At 44.8% G+C, this 17,167-nt stretch overlaps 1 protein-coding gene across 1 annotated transcript in view; it reads left to right on the plus strand.

Moving 5' to 3' along the window:
- Nucleotides 1-17,167, plus strand: part of SERTAD2 (SERTA domain containing 2) — a 138,552-nt gene that overhangs the window by 21,139 nt on the left and 100,246 nt on the right. Inside the window, exon 5 of the mRNA XM_083175763.1 lies at nt 7,094-7,361. The gene's annotated coding sequence lies outside the window, so the exon portion shown is untranslated. The remainder of the gene's footprint in view (nt 1-7,093; nt 7,362-17,167) is intronic.

Genomic DNA, 17,167 nt, shown 5'->3' on the forward strand with positions numbered 1-17,167 from the left:
TAGTCTGCCATGCTAGAAGTCAGGAAGTGTTTGTAGGTGGATGTTTGGCTTTTATAAGGCACACATGTGTGATTTCTAAGGTCTGTGATGTGTTTTTAAAATGATAACACATGTGTTCATTTGAAGCCGGTGAAATACACTTTAAAATAGACCTTGTCAAGGAGGGTGTATTTTATTTCACGAATTTTTTTACGATTCTGAGTTGTTTACGAATCCTATTTTACAACTTCACGAATACGAATTTTTAGTACATGATGAAAATACGCCTAGCCCATGCAAAAATCATTCGTATTCTATCGATGGTGTAGACTTTTCGTACACATGCGTAGTCGTATTTTGATATACGAATACGACCTCAATATGACAAGTTCACGCCAAGATAATTTCCACTATAGTACGATTTTTTTACTTGTTAAATTACGATTTCACGAATACGCCAGAAATTCACGCCAATACGACTACGAATACGACTTTTTTCACTTTTAAAATACGAATCCATTTTGGTAAATGTCCCCCAATATTTGTACTTTGTACTGCTTCTGCACACACGTATTACATATGTACCTTAAGAGGAGGATGACATTGGGGACTGCTGTGCCCAGATAGCAGTCAGAATGACTGCTACAAAGAGCTGCTCTTACAAATTCCTTGGTGGTACTTAGGCTGCAGTAAATAATCCAGGAGATTTTATTTATGATGCAGGGCAGCAGGAGATGAGAATGTTTACCTGGACTCTCCCACAGGATCTAGCAGAGTAGGCAGCTCCTCTTTATTAATGTCCTTAAAGGTTCAGTGCCACTGATACATTTATGCACTATGGTCAGACTTTACACTAAAATACTACAACTAGAGGGCACCTTTCAACTAACCTTTAACAGATATAGATGGTATACAGTATATTCATTATACAGACCTGATTCAGATCTGATCGATCCCCAGCATCGTGGACTGGACCAATGATTTGGCTCTATGTATGCATATATGCTAATATACGCATGTGAAGGGCCCCTGTACGGATGCCTTCGGCGACTTGCACAGTCTCCAAGGAGTTTGCACAGGGGGAGGGAGGGGGGGCAGGATGGAGGCACAGACCCTCCAACTGTACCGTTTTAGCTGGCACAGTACCATTTTTTCATGGTCTGTACCGGCTAATACCAATTTTCCGTTTTGTACCGGGTTTCCAGCTCTCTGGCCGCGGCTCCACCTGACAGCAGCGCGGCCGGGCAGGCAGAGAGCAGTGCGGCTCAGCAAGTGGATAGAGACCTGGCTTGGCAGGCGGGGAGCAGAGCAGTGCGTGTAGGGGGAAGCAGAAACACGCAGCTGCCTTCTCTGTACGAGCTGCTCTGCTGCTGGATCCAGCCAACTATGACCACACCCCCTTTACTGAAGACCACACCCCTCTACCCGTGGCCACACCCCTGCTTGTACTGATTTTTAATCATAAGATGTCGGAGGGTATGGAGGCGGTCAGGGAAATGGCACATGGGAACGTCCAGCATTTTATGGGCGTCCCCATGAAAATGCTGGGCATTCATATGGGTGCTCGGGCGGGCCGGTGCCTGCCGGTGCACCATTCTCCGAGCCGCACTCTACAAAAATAGGTCAGTCAAGGCTGACTTATATTTGCAAGTAGGGGGGGAAATCATTCGATGGTCGGAGACCATCAAATTACTTTGCCCTCCTATGCTCTCGTGCGAATGTTTATGGTAAACATCCATTCGCGATACAGCAGGGATGTTCGCATTGCGGTAGGGGCGGGCATATGATCGCCCATCAAGCGGCATTGGATGCTTGGTAGGCAGCAAATTTACACTGCTGAGCAAGTCAACGTGAAACAGGCCCATTTCTCATTAGAGTAAACCATTTGTGCGTAAAGAAGCAGAAGCTGCCATATTGTTTTCTCTGTGTAGCTCGGAGTGACACATCAATGCATCATCTATCTCTATACAGAGCAGCAGTGCACCCAGGAGTCAAACAAGCGTGAAGACATTGTGCTGCTATGACTTTTGCACAAAGCTCCCTCGAACAAAGGATCCCCTTTGTTTCCGTCAGAAAGAAGGTCGATGAATTTGGCAAACACTCACAAAATACAGCTGATATTAATTAAACTGCTGCACAATTGGCGTCTTTGCGCAATCCCACAGATACAGGCAAACGAATGACTTTCACAACACCCGCCGCAGTGAATAAAGTGGTCTCACAATCTCCTTTCAGTCGCTACAAGCCTCAGTCCATTCTGAGCTTGCAGGAACTGGCAAGCTGCAGACACTCACTGTTCGGTCTCATTTATTATCCTGTGCTTACAAGGTTTTTGCTCTTGCAAGCATCTCAGTTTGGCACTGGTCCTTTCCACAATACAGACTTATACCCTGCGGCAGAGCGAGAAAGTCTAACGCACCTTCAGAATGATTTTGCTTGTGCTGTTGCCCGTAGTTACAGAACTGTTTTATGAATTCTTCAAAGTCGCACTAAAATCCCTGTGCAGAAAAAAAAAAAAAGGAGTGAAATGTGGAAAAAACAGCTGCTGCTAGTGTTTAGAACTTGGAAAAGCAGTCTCAGTGAAGGCACTGCTGCGTTCGTCCAACTTGTTGACCAGTCTGGAGTTGTTGAATAACTTAAATACTTATCATATTTGTGGTTGCTCTCCTCAGCGGGCTCACTCTGTTGTGCATTAAAAGGAAACTGGCTTTTGTCACTATCAAGCGTCTTCAGATACGTTTACATATGTGTGCCTACTCCAGTATGTGACTGTATATATATATATATAGTGCGTTGTATTTACAGCCGCTGAATCTATGCACTTAAGAGGATAAACTTTTACTATACAGAAGAAGCCGAAAGATCCTATTTTTGTGTAGTACCTCTTTTCTAGCTGCACTACTAATCACAGATGGCTTGTAAACCCCGTTAACAGATCCATCTCTTATTAAAAAAAGAAAAGAAATTGCCATGTTATTTTTGTTCACCCCTTACCGACTGTCATTTCTATAAAGCTGCACCAAACTGAATATGGGGTGAAATGTAATAGGATGAGAGAATCAGAAAGTGAGAGATTTGGTAAGAAATTTCCAGTTTTTTTTTAAAGCGGCGATCATTGACACTGCAAACTCCACCTGGTTTTGCAGTGTAAATGATTGCCGCTTTAAAAAATCCCTGGAGATATCTTACCAAATCTCTCACTTTCGGATTCTCATCACCATTGCGTAATGTGTGCGGCAAAAAGTGCAATTTTTTACTGCAAATCGCACGCTATTACATGTGCGATTTTCGGAAAACGTGGGATTTTCGGCCGTTTTATCCCAAAAATCTCACATGTCTACAAAATCGCCCCCTATTACATTTCACCCCTGGAGTGGAGCATGGCATGTTGTCCTGCGCACAGCAAGTAAACGGAGTGGAACACTAGTGGGGTCACATACGGTTTAAAAAACATTGGGGCAGATGTGTTAAGCCTTAACAAGAGATAAATGAAAGGGTGATAAGGGGCCAGATTCTCTAAGCTTCAAAAGTGATAAACTGGAGAGTGATAAACAGCCAGCCAATCAGATCCTACCTGCCATGTCACAGACTGTGTTTGAAAAATGTCAGGCAGGAGCTGATTGGCTGGCTGTTTATCACACTTTATTTTATCACTTTTGAAGCTTAGAGAATCTGGCCCAAGGAGAGATAAACGTCCAGCCAATCAGCTCCTTACTGACTTTTTTAAAACACAGCCTGTAACATGGCAGTTAGCAGGTGATTGGCTGGACGTTTATCTCTCTTTATCACCCTGGCATTTATCACTTGTTAAGGCTTAATACATCTGCCCCATAATGACATATAAAATTTAAAAAGTTGACCATTTCGACTGTTTCATGTGTTGAGATTTTGTACCTGTCATTTTTATTCCTGTTTATCGTGTCCATGTCGACCTAATGTCCCTGTTGTTCTTTTGACCCAGTTAACCTACCTCATGTCGGCCATATGGGGTCAGTCATTTGACTGTCCACTTTATTAAGGTCTACACTTTCTTCTAGTGTGACTATTACACACACACACAAACACACACACACACACACACACACACGGAAGTTTATGGGGCTTGTGGCTCAGGCCAGAACTACGTGGAAATCTCCTGAAAATAACCGATTATGACATAAATCTCCAATTAACTTATTCCTTCCTAGAATTGACACAGATTCTCTCTTTGCTTCCAAGAAACACATTTTATATCTGAAAAGAACAAATCCTTATTTATCATAATAAACTCTGTTTTAAAGCCTTTTATACAGTATCATAGGCTCTTTCCCAGCTCTACCCTAATAGACAGTTATCAAAGCTTTGGCTTTCTATTAGTTTGATCTCTGCCATGGCCCCACCCGTGCTGCGGCTGACTCGCCTCCAGTGCTCAGTCAGTGGGCAGTGGCTGGCAGCAGCATGTCAGTGTGTCGAGTGGGTGCCGGCGCCCACACAGACCCTGCTGCTGCTTGCTCCCCCAAGCGGCTGCTGGGGCTGCCTTACAGTAGTTACGCCACTGGTCAAAAGGTCGACATGGGAAAAGGTCAACATGAGTTTTTTAGGTATTTTGATGCCTATCTCGCTGCACTCGGAACACTGTTATTTTCCCTCACTCTGCCTGCTTGAATGGAATGAACAAGTTGGTTTAAATAGAATAGCAGTCTCCAAAAACACTGTGAGACCACTTTATCCCGGCGTACACATCACTTTACATGTATTCCGCGTCCCCTCGCCACGCTATATAACATCAACTCCACGGCGACGTAGGGGTATAAAAAGGTCATAGGACCCGTTGCGCCGCCGCTCGCCATGCTTCGGGTGGCGTGGATAGTGGGGGGGTGCCTAAAACCTCATTGTATGTCATTATTTTATACCTAATGGCATTGTACACCCTATACAATAAAAATAAAAGAGTACTGAATACATTACATAGGAAAATTGCATCGCATCGCACTTACAATGGCCCATGCGATTTCCCTACGCAGAATAGCCCACTAAGCAAATAGCTTAGTGGGAGCCGTGATAATACACAAGTACCGAATTTGGGGACACTACCACCTACCAACTCTTGGATCAACCTTCCGCAACATCGTGAGGTAGCTTCACAAGCATAGGAGCCTAACATCCCCCAGCAGCTAAAAACACCAAACAAGGTATAATCACTCCCCTGCTGTCTTCCATCATTCATCACCCACTACTTATTATGGAGACCACTTCTTCAGAGCCCAATAGGAACCATACAGGACCTTACATAAGTATCCCCATTTGTGTTCAATTTCGATTCTAAAATTTTAAAATTCTAATGCACCTTTGTATTTTTTATTATCGACAATTTCTAGTCATATTTTTATTATTCTTTTTGTGATATGTTTTTAGAAATAAATATACTGTTATTATACCCAATTGATCCAAGTTAGAAATGAATTAAGAGCTCCACCCCGTAGTATAATTATCTCCCCTCTTTTTGGGAATTGTGTGAGCAGCTTGATAAAGCACCTCTGTGGACGCCCGTTTTACCTTTGGGAAACCACTCTTTTCATTGGGTTGACCAGCTGAAGGTCAACATGGGTTACACCAACACTTGAAACAGGTTGACATGCTTAATTTCGAAATGGTTGGAAGGTCGACTCAAGCATTAGGTTGACAATGTCTAGGTTGACAGTCAATAGGTTGGTTTTTCACCTTTTTTTGTCCCAAATGTTGACATGGTCGACATGAACACAGCTCGGCACACTATTCTATTCTCCCTCCACACCCTGTCTGCACATATCGGCTCAAACAAAAGTGGAAAACCCATGTCGACCTTTTGGCTGTCGACCCAGACACTGCCAACTTAATGATTGTGTCGGCCTTTCAAACATGTCGACCTTAAGTATGTCAACCAATTTCAGGTGTTGACCTAACCCATGTCGACCGTCAGTGGTCAACCCAACATATGTCGACCTTTACTGTGTCAACCTAACAACCGTATACCAGTGCAAGCCTGCAACCAGGATCTGAAAACTCTTTAAACTCCTAGAAGAGCTGGAATAGTCAGTTTTGGATATAAAGATGATTTATGTATTTCTCCTTGTGTTTCACGTTGACTTTAACTTTTCCTAGAGGAGACACTTTTTCTTTAGTAAGTCTTAAATAAATCAGAGGATTTTAAGCAAATAACTTTGTAAGACTCTGTTTTGTGGACAAAAAAGGGCGGATCCCTTGTCCAGTTCCATTTCCAGTTTTAGGGGCGATCCACTTTGCCACCTTGTATACCTGTGAAGGTTTATTTCACATACATGGGGTTTGCAGTTTGATTAAATAATTGTATATTCTGCATACCCTTTTACTATACCCCTTTTTATGGCATTTTCTACATGCTTAGTTTGGAAGGGAAGCCAACTGCTAATGTATCGGGATAGGGTTTGGTCAACTCAGGGAGGTGTGGCCAACCCCCTCCTTTAGAAAATATAAAAACTTTATCATATATGTGTGGCCTTGTATGGGGGCACTGGTGGCAGAACCAGTGGACTGCGGAGTGGTGATTAAATACAACATTGTAAAATATATGACAATAATATATGTAGTCATAATATTATGTTTTAATGCTTAGAAGCATAAAAAAAATATTTTTACAATATGATTGTTAGACTATACACTAATAAGACCCTAAACATAGGTTTGACACAAAAAGAAAATTGAATGTTAACCAAACTACACTTAAAATCAATTTTGACATGTGACTCATGTTACATATGAATGTGACTCGTGTTACATTTCTGTCCCCAGACAAAGAGCTCTGATGCAAATTACTCAAACCTGTAGAGTCCATGTGAATTAATCAATGTCAGCCTATTTATCGTCCTGATTAACTGTAAAGATGTATTAAATATTTTATCCAGTGATGATGGGCATTACAATTTCAGGTATAAAATACAAGACAATTATCAACTTCCATTTATGTTCAAGGTTTATACACGCTGGAAAACGATACGTGACAAATATATCAATTTTCAATTATCCCACAATATACTGCAATCTTGTAGCAAAGTAAATATAATAAAATGTTAGTGGTTATGTGAAATGTCATTTTCATGTATTGTGTCCTATATTTCAGGGATTTACCCAGCAGTGTGCCTGGCTGGGGAAAAAGTCTGCAGATGGGAAAGACAGTGGGACCCAGGACACACCAACAGGCCTAGGCCTGGGTAAACAATAAAAAGGCAACCCTCCCCAACAACTACCACTCTTGGTGCCTCTGGTCTTTTTCCAGGTCGCTGCTTCCCTGTCTGTAACGGAGGAAATCCATTCTGCACAATATATTGTGACAAGGAATCACATACACTGGATCAAGATGAAGTTTGAAGCATGTCACAGCCTACCAGGTACACAGCATATCCAGCAAGCAGCATACACATACCTCCCAACTTTTGACGCGAAGAAATAGGGACACTCGCGCTGCGAAAAGGGGGTGGGGCGTATGCAAATGAGGGCGCAGCTTATGCTAATTAGCCGCGACCTCATTTTCATACGAGAATAGACGCTGTGCGCATGCGCACAGCGTCTATTCTACTAGATTGGGGGGTCTCCCAACTGCCACCCCCCGCAGCGGGACAATGCCTGCCGCGGGTGGGACAGCGGGACAGGACCCGAAAATCGGGACTGTCCCTCTAAAATCGTGACAGTTGGGAGGTATGCATACAGGTAATCACAGCATAGTTCAAACTCTTTAGAATGCCCCAGACAGTGGTCCCTACCATAGACCACACCCTGGCCTATCACTTGGGTAGCTATTCCACTGTCAAAAGCAGTAACCTCCTGCCCTGGAAACACTTTTATTAGGAAGCTACAGGTGCTGCTAATCAGCCCAACCTCCATCACATCAGTTTCCTTGCTGCTGCTCTAAATCCTGGGCTGGATCTTCCACATTAATTTCATGTATAAAGATGGTTTCCCTGCCACAATAGGGATGTATTTAACCCTTTGAGCGCCAACGTTGTTGTGAGCGATGTGCAAAACATCCGCTAAAAATACGTATTCTCACCCACAGCAACTGTTATTTTGGGGCCCAATAATTAACAAAATTTCAATTAATTGACTTCAATAACTAAATAACTAGTAATCATTTTAATAACTAAAGTGATTCATATTTCTCGACTACAGCCCTGGCATTTTTAGCACTGGAGATGAGGGCAGGAGGATCTGCCACTGAGATCTATTACCACTAGGTTATGGGCAGGGCCATCTTTATGTATAGTCACAGCTGCCTAGGGCCACAAAATTCTAGTGGCTCCTGGGCAGGGGCGGGAGGTATTCACATAATAGGAGCGGTGTGGCAGCATTCTATGCTTGCCACCCAGCCTGCAGCCAGTGAATGGCTATCAGCATTTTGATTGGTAGATGGCTGAAGGATGGCTGAAGCTATCCATCAATCAGAGTGCTGACAGTCATGTACTGAATGAATCAGTTGGAGAGATGGCGCAGGACCACAGAAGGGGAATATAAGGATTCTATTTGATTGGTTCCCGTGAATAGGTGTGTAGGGGCCCCATTGCGTTTGCGTTAGGGGCATGATGATAAATCTACCACTGAGAACCTGTGGTCTAGAAGTCCAATCATTTGTCCAGGGAAACCAACGGAACAGAGAGTTGGAAGATGAAGAAGAATACGGCACACCTGCTTTCTCATAGTCACAATGATATTGGACATTTGTTCTATTTGAGATTAAAGGCCCCCGTACACTTGTCCAACTTATTGTCCAACAAGCTGGACCTGATTGACTCGAGATTTATCCTATGTGCAGGAGGATCAATCTCTTGCAATCTCTTGGTTATACCCAATGGCACAGGATTGTGGATTGTGTCCTACACATCAGGCACATAAGATTTTGTCAGACAGGCACATCAGATTTTGTCAGATAAATTGACCCAATCCACCTGAATTGGGTGAAATCTGACAAAATCTCACAAGTGTAAGGGCCCCCATACATTAGCCTGACTTGTCCTAGGGACAAGTCGGACCTGATTTCCCCAGCAGCTCCCCGGGAGGTTTCACACATGATTAGGCACTTTATGTGCCAAGTTTTGCATATGATAAATCGCCATGGGAGCTGCAGGGGGAGAGCTGGTCAGAATCAGCGGGCCAGGGACACTGGGGAGCTGCAGGGGGGAGCCGGGCATGGTACGCTGTCAAATAGGCAGCGGGCTGGGGGGCGCTGGAGACCCGGGCTGGGGACACAGAGGCAGCGAGCGGGGGTGGACGCCGGTGAACCGACGAGGGAGCTGGACAGGTGGATTGGTGACTCACTCGACTGCAAGCCAGGGGGAAAAAAAACAATACAAATGAATGGGAAGCCAGTGATTGGCTGAGAGCTCTCTCAGCCAATTTCTGATTGGCTGAGAGCTTTCTCAGCCAATCACTGGCTGCCCATTCATTTGTAATGTTTTTTTTTTCCTTGCAGAGTGAGTCCCCGTCCCCGATCCTCCTGCCCAGCTCCCTCGTCAGTTCACCGGCGCCCCCCCCCCCCCCCGCACGCTTCCTCTGTGTCCCCAGCCCAGCTCTCCAGCACCCCGCCCCCCCTGCCCGCTGCCTATTTGACAGCTTACCGTGCCCGGCTCGCCCCCCCTGCAGCTCCCCAGCATCTGCCGCCGCTAACTCTGCCCAGCTCTCCCCCTGCCTGGCTCTGGCGTCCTCCGCCCGGAGGCTGCACATAAGATTTAGGAAATCGTATGTGCAGCCGGTCCGACTGCCCGACTCCGATCTGATGCGCACGGGACCGCGCATCGGATTGGAGGGGATGTCAAAACATGCGATTTGGGCCAATTTCATGGCCCGATTCATCCGAATTGGGTGAAATCGTGCTTAAATCGTATAGTGTATGGGGGCCTTAAGGGGCCCTTAAGACGGACATGTGAAGATCGACAATTCCTAACCCCATATTGACCTTCATGCATGTTAACCTTTGGTGGTTGACCCAATGCATGTTGACCTTCCTCTTGTCAACCTAGTGACTATATGCCAATCAGCTCCTACCTGTCATCTTTCAAACCCAGCCTGTAACATGACATTTAGGAGCTGATTGGCTGGTTGTTTATCACTCTCCAGTTGATCACTTTTTGAAGCTTAATACATCTGGCCCTATGAAAACAAGAACTTCTAACCACAATGTGGAAAGAGCCGGGCATGCCTCAAAAATATGATAGAGGGAGCCCACATTGCCACAGTTGCACCAGCAGAGGGGTATACATCATCAGTTCAACACACCTAAGGTCAACATGCATTGGGTCAAGTCGACAAGGTCTTAAGGTCGACACAAGCATTAGGATGACATGGGCAAGGTCCACATTCAAACAGTCGACATGGGTTTTTCACAGGTTTTTTTAGCCTACATGTGCCGACAGGTGGTATTTCATGCCCTAACATCAACAAGGGTGTGGAGGGAGCATCCTTTGCATGGCGAGAACTGAGAGCCACGCAAAGGGGCATGTTGCACCAATACGGTGTCCACGTCGACTGTGTCCACATTTGAGACAAAAAAAGTGAATAACCCATGTTAACCTTTTGACACTTCGACCTTGCCCATGTCGACCTAATGCTTCTGACTTATAACCGTGTTCGGCACTCTTGCCAATATAACAACAATAACGAATGCATTAGAAAATAGTGTAATGACATTTTATAAAAAGGCTGGTACTTGTTTCCTAGCACGGCCACAACGATCATAATCGCGGTCATCGGGGGTAAAATTGGGGCCATCGCGGCCGCTAAAAAATCGGGTGCGATGGGCCAGACGCGATGCCCGCGATTTCCCCATAGAGAACAATGTTAAATGGCTCAATTTACCCGCGATGACCCCGATTTCCCATAGGAAACAATGTGAAATGGATCAATTTACCCAAATTATCATAGGGAACAATGGTAAATGGGCCAAAAACACCCCTGAACATAAAAATGTCCCCCCAAAAGTACTATACGCCACCCCGCGATCAACGTGAACCCGAAGCGTGGCGAGCGCAGCGAGCCCGCGAGGGGCAGCGGTACGCGTCCTCCGACCTTTTCATGCCCTACTATTCACGTCGGCGTGGAGTTGAGAATAAAATAGTGTGGCGAGCGCAGCGAGCCACCGAGCCCAAAGCGTCCCCTCGCGGGCTTCCCAGGTGTCCATGGCGACGCGGACACCTGGGAAGCGGACACCTGGGACGCGTTTACCTGTGAAGGTATCCGCGTCCCCACGCGGGGCTCGCTGCGCTCGCCACGCCACTATTCTATTCTCAACTCCACGCCGACGTGGATAGTAGGGCATGAAAAGGTCGGAGGACGCGTACCGCCGCCCCTCGCGGGCTCGCTGCGCTCGCCACGCTTCGGGTTCACGTTGATGGCGGGGTGGCGTCAACTACTTTTGGGGGGACATTCCACTGCTCTGTGGGTTTTTTGGGGGTTTCTGGCCCATTTACCATTCTTCCTTATGCTGATTTGGGTAAATTGATCCTTTTAACATTGTTTCCTATGGGAAATCGTGGTCATCGCGGGTAAATTGAGGCATTTAACATTGTTCCCTATGGGGAAATCGGGGGCATCGCGTCTGGACCATTTAAGCATTTTTAGGTGCACACGACGCGACCGACCCGATTTTTCACTGTTTTCAATGCATTTCAATGGAAAAATCGGGGGCATCGCGTCGGTCGCGTCGCAGGCCACTCAAATTACCCCCGATGGCCAAGATTTGTGGCCGTGCTAGGAAACAAGTACCAAAAGGCTAAAGTCACATGTTACATAGAAAATATAAATAAACACAAATGATATCACATTCAAACATCTCCTTTCCTCCGGTATTTAAGTCAGCGGTGCTCAATATGTGGCCCTCCAGCTGTTGTGGAACTGAACATCCCAGAATGCCCTGCTCAGTTTTAGCATTCCCTAATAGCATCACTGTCAGTTCCACAACAGCTGCCAGTTCCACAACATAATACACAACACAACATGTTGAACAAACCTGGTAATGTGAATAAGTGTCATTATCTACAATACAGTAGCCGCACAATTTATTGTATCTTATCTTATCAGTTAGATCAATATGCATTCACCTAGAATTGGCTATCTAGTTCTAGTGCTTCTGATTGTCATCATAGTGTTGTCGCACCCACAAGAGATACGCTTTCTGATAGTTTTGTATGCATTTGTGTCCAGATATGCCGCCCATACACTTGTGAGATATAGCATGCATGCAATCATTCCATTTCAACCACATCTGTTCGATAAATCAAATGCACATTTTGTGTACCGTTCGACGCGATGCGCGGGCACGCCGGTCGAATCTCGTGTCTTATGGTTTTATGTTCTGCACATAATATTTATCGAATTGTACGTGCGGTCGAATACTGTTTTGTGCGCATTCAGGGCCAGATTCTCTAAGCTTCAAAAGTGATAAAATTGAGAGTGATAAACAGCCAGCCAATCAGCTCCTGCCTGCCATACCACAGACTGTGTTTGAAAAATGTCAGGCAGGAGCTGATTGGCTGGCTGTTTATCACTCTCAATTTTATCACTTTTGAAGCTTAGAGAATCTGGCCCTCAATTTTTCAAACTGCAGCGTTCGATGGCTGAAGATTTCTGCTCACTTCCTGGCCACTCTTCTTCCACCCACTGTGCACAGATCTGTTCGATAATCTGGTGTGTTTGTGATACAATCGAGGGCATTCGATAAATCGCATGACTGTATGCACAATTGTACACCAAAAACAGCATCTTCAATGTGATTTATCGAAAGGTGAGCTTCAAGGGAAATCAAACCCATATTGAGTCGAATGCACTCGCACAAGTGTATGGGTGGCATTAGTTGCAAATATTGGGCCTGATTCAGACCTGTTTGCTAGGCTGCATATACTCGCAGCCTAGCAAACAGGTTGGAACCGCCCTCTGCCCCGCCGAATGCCCTGTAGGAGAAAACATCCCCTCGCATGCGGCCGAAGGGGAGAGAAATCATTCGATGGTTGCTGACCATCAAATTATTTTTTCTCCCCTTCGGTTATAAAAGTCAATCTGAACTGACTTTTATTTCCGCTGGAGATAGATGAAATGGGGGCGGGGGCTGACTTCATGTGATGTCAGCCAGCTGCCCTGCCCCATCTGAAGAGGTCTGAATTGTGCCCATTGTATGCAAACCACATCCCAAATTGGGCATTCAGGGCCTGATTCAGAGGTGAAATCTGCTGTAGCTTGCTTTGTGATTTATAGACAAACCCCAATGTTATTTAGCTGTTTATTCACAAGCCATTAGCAGTGTAATAATCAGCATGTTAGGAGGCGGCCAGGCCATCCCCGGTTTCCGGTCCGGTGGCGGCCATCTTCTTCTGGCTTCTGCCAGGCAAGCACGGCGGAAGCATCGTGGACGTTGCTAGGCAATGCCTGAACTTCCGCCTTCCATTCGGCAGCGGTGGACACAGACAGGGGCTGCGGCTGATGTATTCCATGCCGAAAGAGGGCAAGCTTTTTGAATAAAACCAGGCTCACCTTTCTCAGAGGCGCCCGTTATAGCATTCTGCCTGCCAGTTCTGCTCAAGCTTGTCAGCCTGTTTTCAGCATCTTGTCTGCCTGCCTGCTACCCTTGTTAAGCGTGAACCCTGCCTGCTCCAGGAGATTCTTGGCAGTTCCTCTCTATCCATCTATTTCCGATAAGTCCAAGGTCTCTTTCAACCCCGCCTTTCGTACGGATCGCTCACTGCGTCCGAATGCGGTAAGCCGCTGACCGCACGGAGCACGGGTGGATTTCTCAGGTATACACCTCTTCAATCACTGGGAACCTCCCCCATCATTTGATGGTCGCATACCATCGAATGCAGAACCGAGCGGTCAGGCAGCACCCGCGTGCTCAGACTACTCGGGCATTTCTCCGTGCAAAAGCAGGGATCTGGGCGGGCAGCTGACATCCGGCAATGTCATATGTCCGCCCCCTACACGTGCGTCAAGGCCGCATTACCATACGTACGCCCAGCGTTTTCATGGGAACGCCCATGAAACGTGGGGTGTACACATATGGTAATGAGCCAAAACAGCCCTTCACGCCCCTCTCCTCCCCCTGTTCGTAGTGTAAACAATTAATGCGGAATTTGGACGTATGTCCCTTTTGCACATGCGCAGATATGCCTCTGCACATGCACAAACACAAAACATCGGCGGAACGAACGCACGCGGACATATCCGCACCAACCAGAATAAGGCCCTTGGTTACAGCTTGCGTATTGTTACACCTACTGTCTCTAGGAACTAATATTCCTGGAAAGAACTTGTGCATTTTTGCATTTGTGGGGCTGTACTCTCCATAGGGGGTTGTGAGTATGGTCAGTCCTTTCCAGACCCTCTCCTTGTGGTGCTTAGCCTCCTGCAGCAGCCTTGTCCCTCGTAAGACCTGGCAGCACTGGAATGAGGGCGTACCTAATTCGCCCTCACAAACGTGGCTGTTAAAGGTGAAACCTTAGTTTGCAGGAGGCTATAGGGACTGCTGGGCATGGTAATTGGTTGAAATTTGGCTTAGGGTGCCAAGATGCCTTTTTCTAGCCCTTGAGGAAGGCACACTAGATACGTAGAGGATGATTAATTCATAATGTGGCCATCTAGATTTTACACCAAGTCATGGAAATAGATTTTAAATTGATTTACATTTTTTCCCATTAAGGGATCAGCCTGAAAGATAATTATTTTTAAAAATAAAAAAGCTTAAAAAAACAAATAAAATAAAAAAATACTTAAAAATAAAATAAAATAAAAATAGAAAAGCTGCTATGATGATCCACATGCATTAAAAACATAAAATAAATAGCAAAAGGAAGAGCAGTAACAAACATATTTAGTTTTTTTAATTTCTCTGTACGCGTTTCCATGACAAACCTCAGATGCTTGTGTGCACATACGCTTACAATGGAAGATTGCAGCTACATCTATCACAGTTATACAATTTCCAGTGACACTTTGCTTCCGGCAGTTGAATCTGTGCACATAGGGAACATTGCATTTCACATAGACATGGAGCAGTGTATCTGAGATGTATTGCTGCTGATACTGTATATTGTGATAATAATGAACATTAACCAAAAGTCTAGAATTAAAACTTGAATATATTCTTTTTTTTAATTCAATCTTTATTTTTCCATTTTTCTTTAAGTACAAAAGTTAACATTTAAAAATTTACTAAGTTTAGAACAGTAGGGTAGCAAATTTGACGATACATGTATATTCATTCCCCTGTACGCAGACAGGCCTTCTATGAGTGTCCTACCATCGTTAAACACGTTGTTTATATCATTTTATGTGGATCGGTGTCCGAAACCCATGCGCTCCTCGTCCCTAACCCCAGTAGACTTGTCTTATATTAAATCATTGATTTTATTTTGCTTACTTTTTAGTATTTATCCTTTCTTAGCGTGCATATATCTTAATCCAAATTTTTATGTAATTTAAAGTATTTGTGCAACATAATTCTATATAATACAGCCTATAGGTGCTGTGTGTACTGTATAATAGTATTACATATATTAGTACCTTCGGAACTAAAGTGCGCTTGTGCAGATAGTAAAAAGGAAAAGGAAAAGAGGAAGAGAAAAATTAGCCCAGTCTGTGACACTATTTCTATAACATATTATATTCCCCACGGTTGTTACTATATGGGCGCTTGGGGGTGGACACCCAACCACCCACATATCACATTATGTGGAACGGCGTCCAAGGCCCTTGCGCTCCTCATCCATAACCCCAGTGAACGTGTCTTATAATAAATCGTTAATTTTATTTTGCTTACTTTTAGTGTTTATCCTTTCTTAGCGTGCAAACATCTTAATTCATAATTTTAATATATTTGTGCAACATAATTACCGTATATATAGTACAGCCTATAGATATGCTGTATATGCTGTGTAAGAAAAGAGAAAAAAAAAAGAAAAAACAAAGAGAGAGAAAAAAGCTAAGAAAAAGAGAAAAAAAAAAAAATAATAATAATTAACCAAGTCTGTGGCGCTGTTTCTATAGCATATTTTGTTCCCCACGATTACTGCTATATGGGCGCTTGGGGATGGACACCGAACCACCCATACATATATACATATAACACATATCACATAAGTTACCGCACCTACTTGCTCAAGTACTTAGTATCCTCCCCCCCCTCCCCCCCCACCCTCCCACGTTAGGCGTTAGGGAATCAACTCTCACTGTATATTTCTTTGAGTACCTTTTTACTGTTATCTACCTCTCTTCTCCCCTAGATTATTCCTGTTCTTCTCTCCTGACAGCACCTGTACGTTGACCCTCCTCCTAGCGCTCAACGGGTGGCCTCCTCGTAGGATGACCAACTATCCCAGATATTATGGAATTTCTGAATCGAGCCTTTAGCCCTATGAACATGTTTTTCATGATCCCTTGTTGCGTGGACCAACGCCAGCCATGCTTCAAAGCTAGGGCTTTCCTTAGCCATCCACCTTCTTGCGATGCAGATCTTGGCCAGGGTACATAATTGTAACAGTAGTAATTTATCGGCCCTACCCGATGGTAAATTCCCAACTATGGCTAAAATGCATACCCGAGGAGTACAAATAGAGCTGGGGAACCCAACCGCAGACAGAACTGCTATCACGTCCCTCCAAAATGTTGCCACCATGGGACACTCCCAGATGAGATGCCAGAATGAGCCCCTGGTGGTCAAACATTTTGGACACTTATTGTTATTTGCCCCCCGAAATTTGTTCATACGTTCTGGTGTTATATAAACCCTGTGGAGTATGTACAATTGAACTTGCTGGAACCTAATTTGATTTGTGGCTTTACAGATGTTACTCATTGCCTCCATCCACTCTACATCTTCTATTTCCCCCAGCTCACTTTCCCATTTGTCCCTTAATTGAGCCAGGTCGCCACTATGCACTTGCAGAAGGGATTTGTAAAAAAAGGAGACCCCATGTCTGAGAGGAGATCGTTTTACCAATTTTTTAGCAGGAGATTCCCGCAGACCAGGGCTCTCATTGCGGAATTGAGTTTCCAGAGCATGCCTGACCTGCAGGAATCTAAAAAAAAAATTGTTCGGGAGTGCAAACTCATTTTTAAGGGACTGGAAAGTTCTCAGATTTTCCCCCTCATATAGCTGGCCTATGTTCACTATCCCTTTTTGTACCCATGTCTCTTGTATCTGCAGGTCCCTCAACTCCGC

The sequence above is a fragment of the Crinia signifera genome, chromosome 3 (genome assembly GCF_055691185.1).
Source record: "Crinia signifera chromosome 3, ASM5569118v1, whole genome shotgun sequence".
In the NCBI taxonomy this organism is placed as follows: Eukaryota; Metazoa; Chordata; class Amphibia; order Anura; family Myobatrachidae; genus Crinia; species Crinia signifera.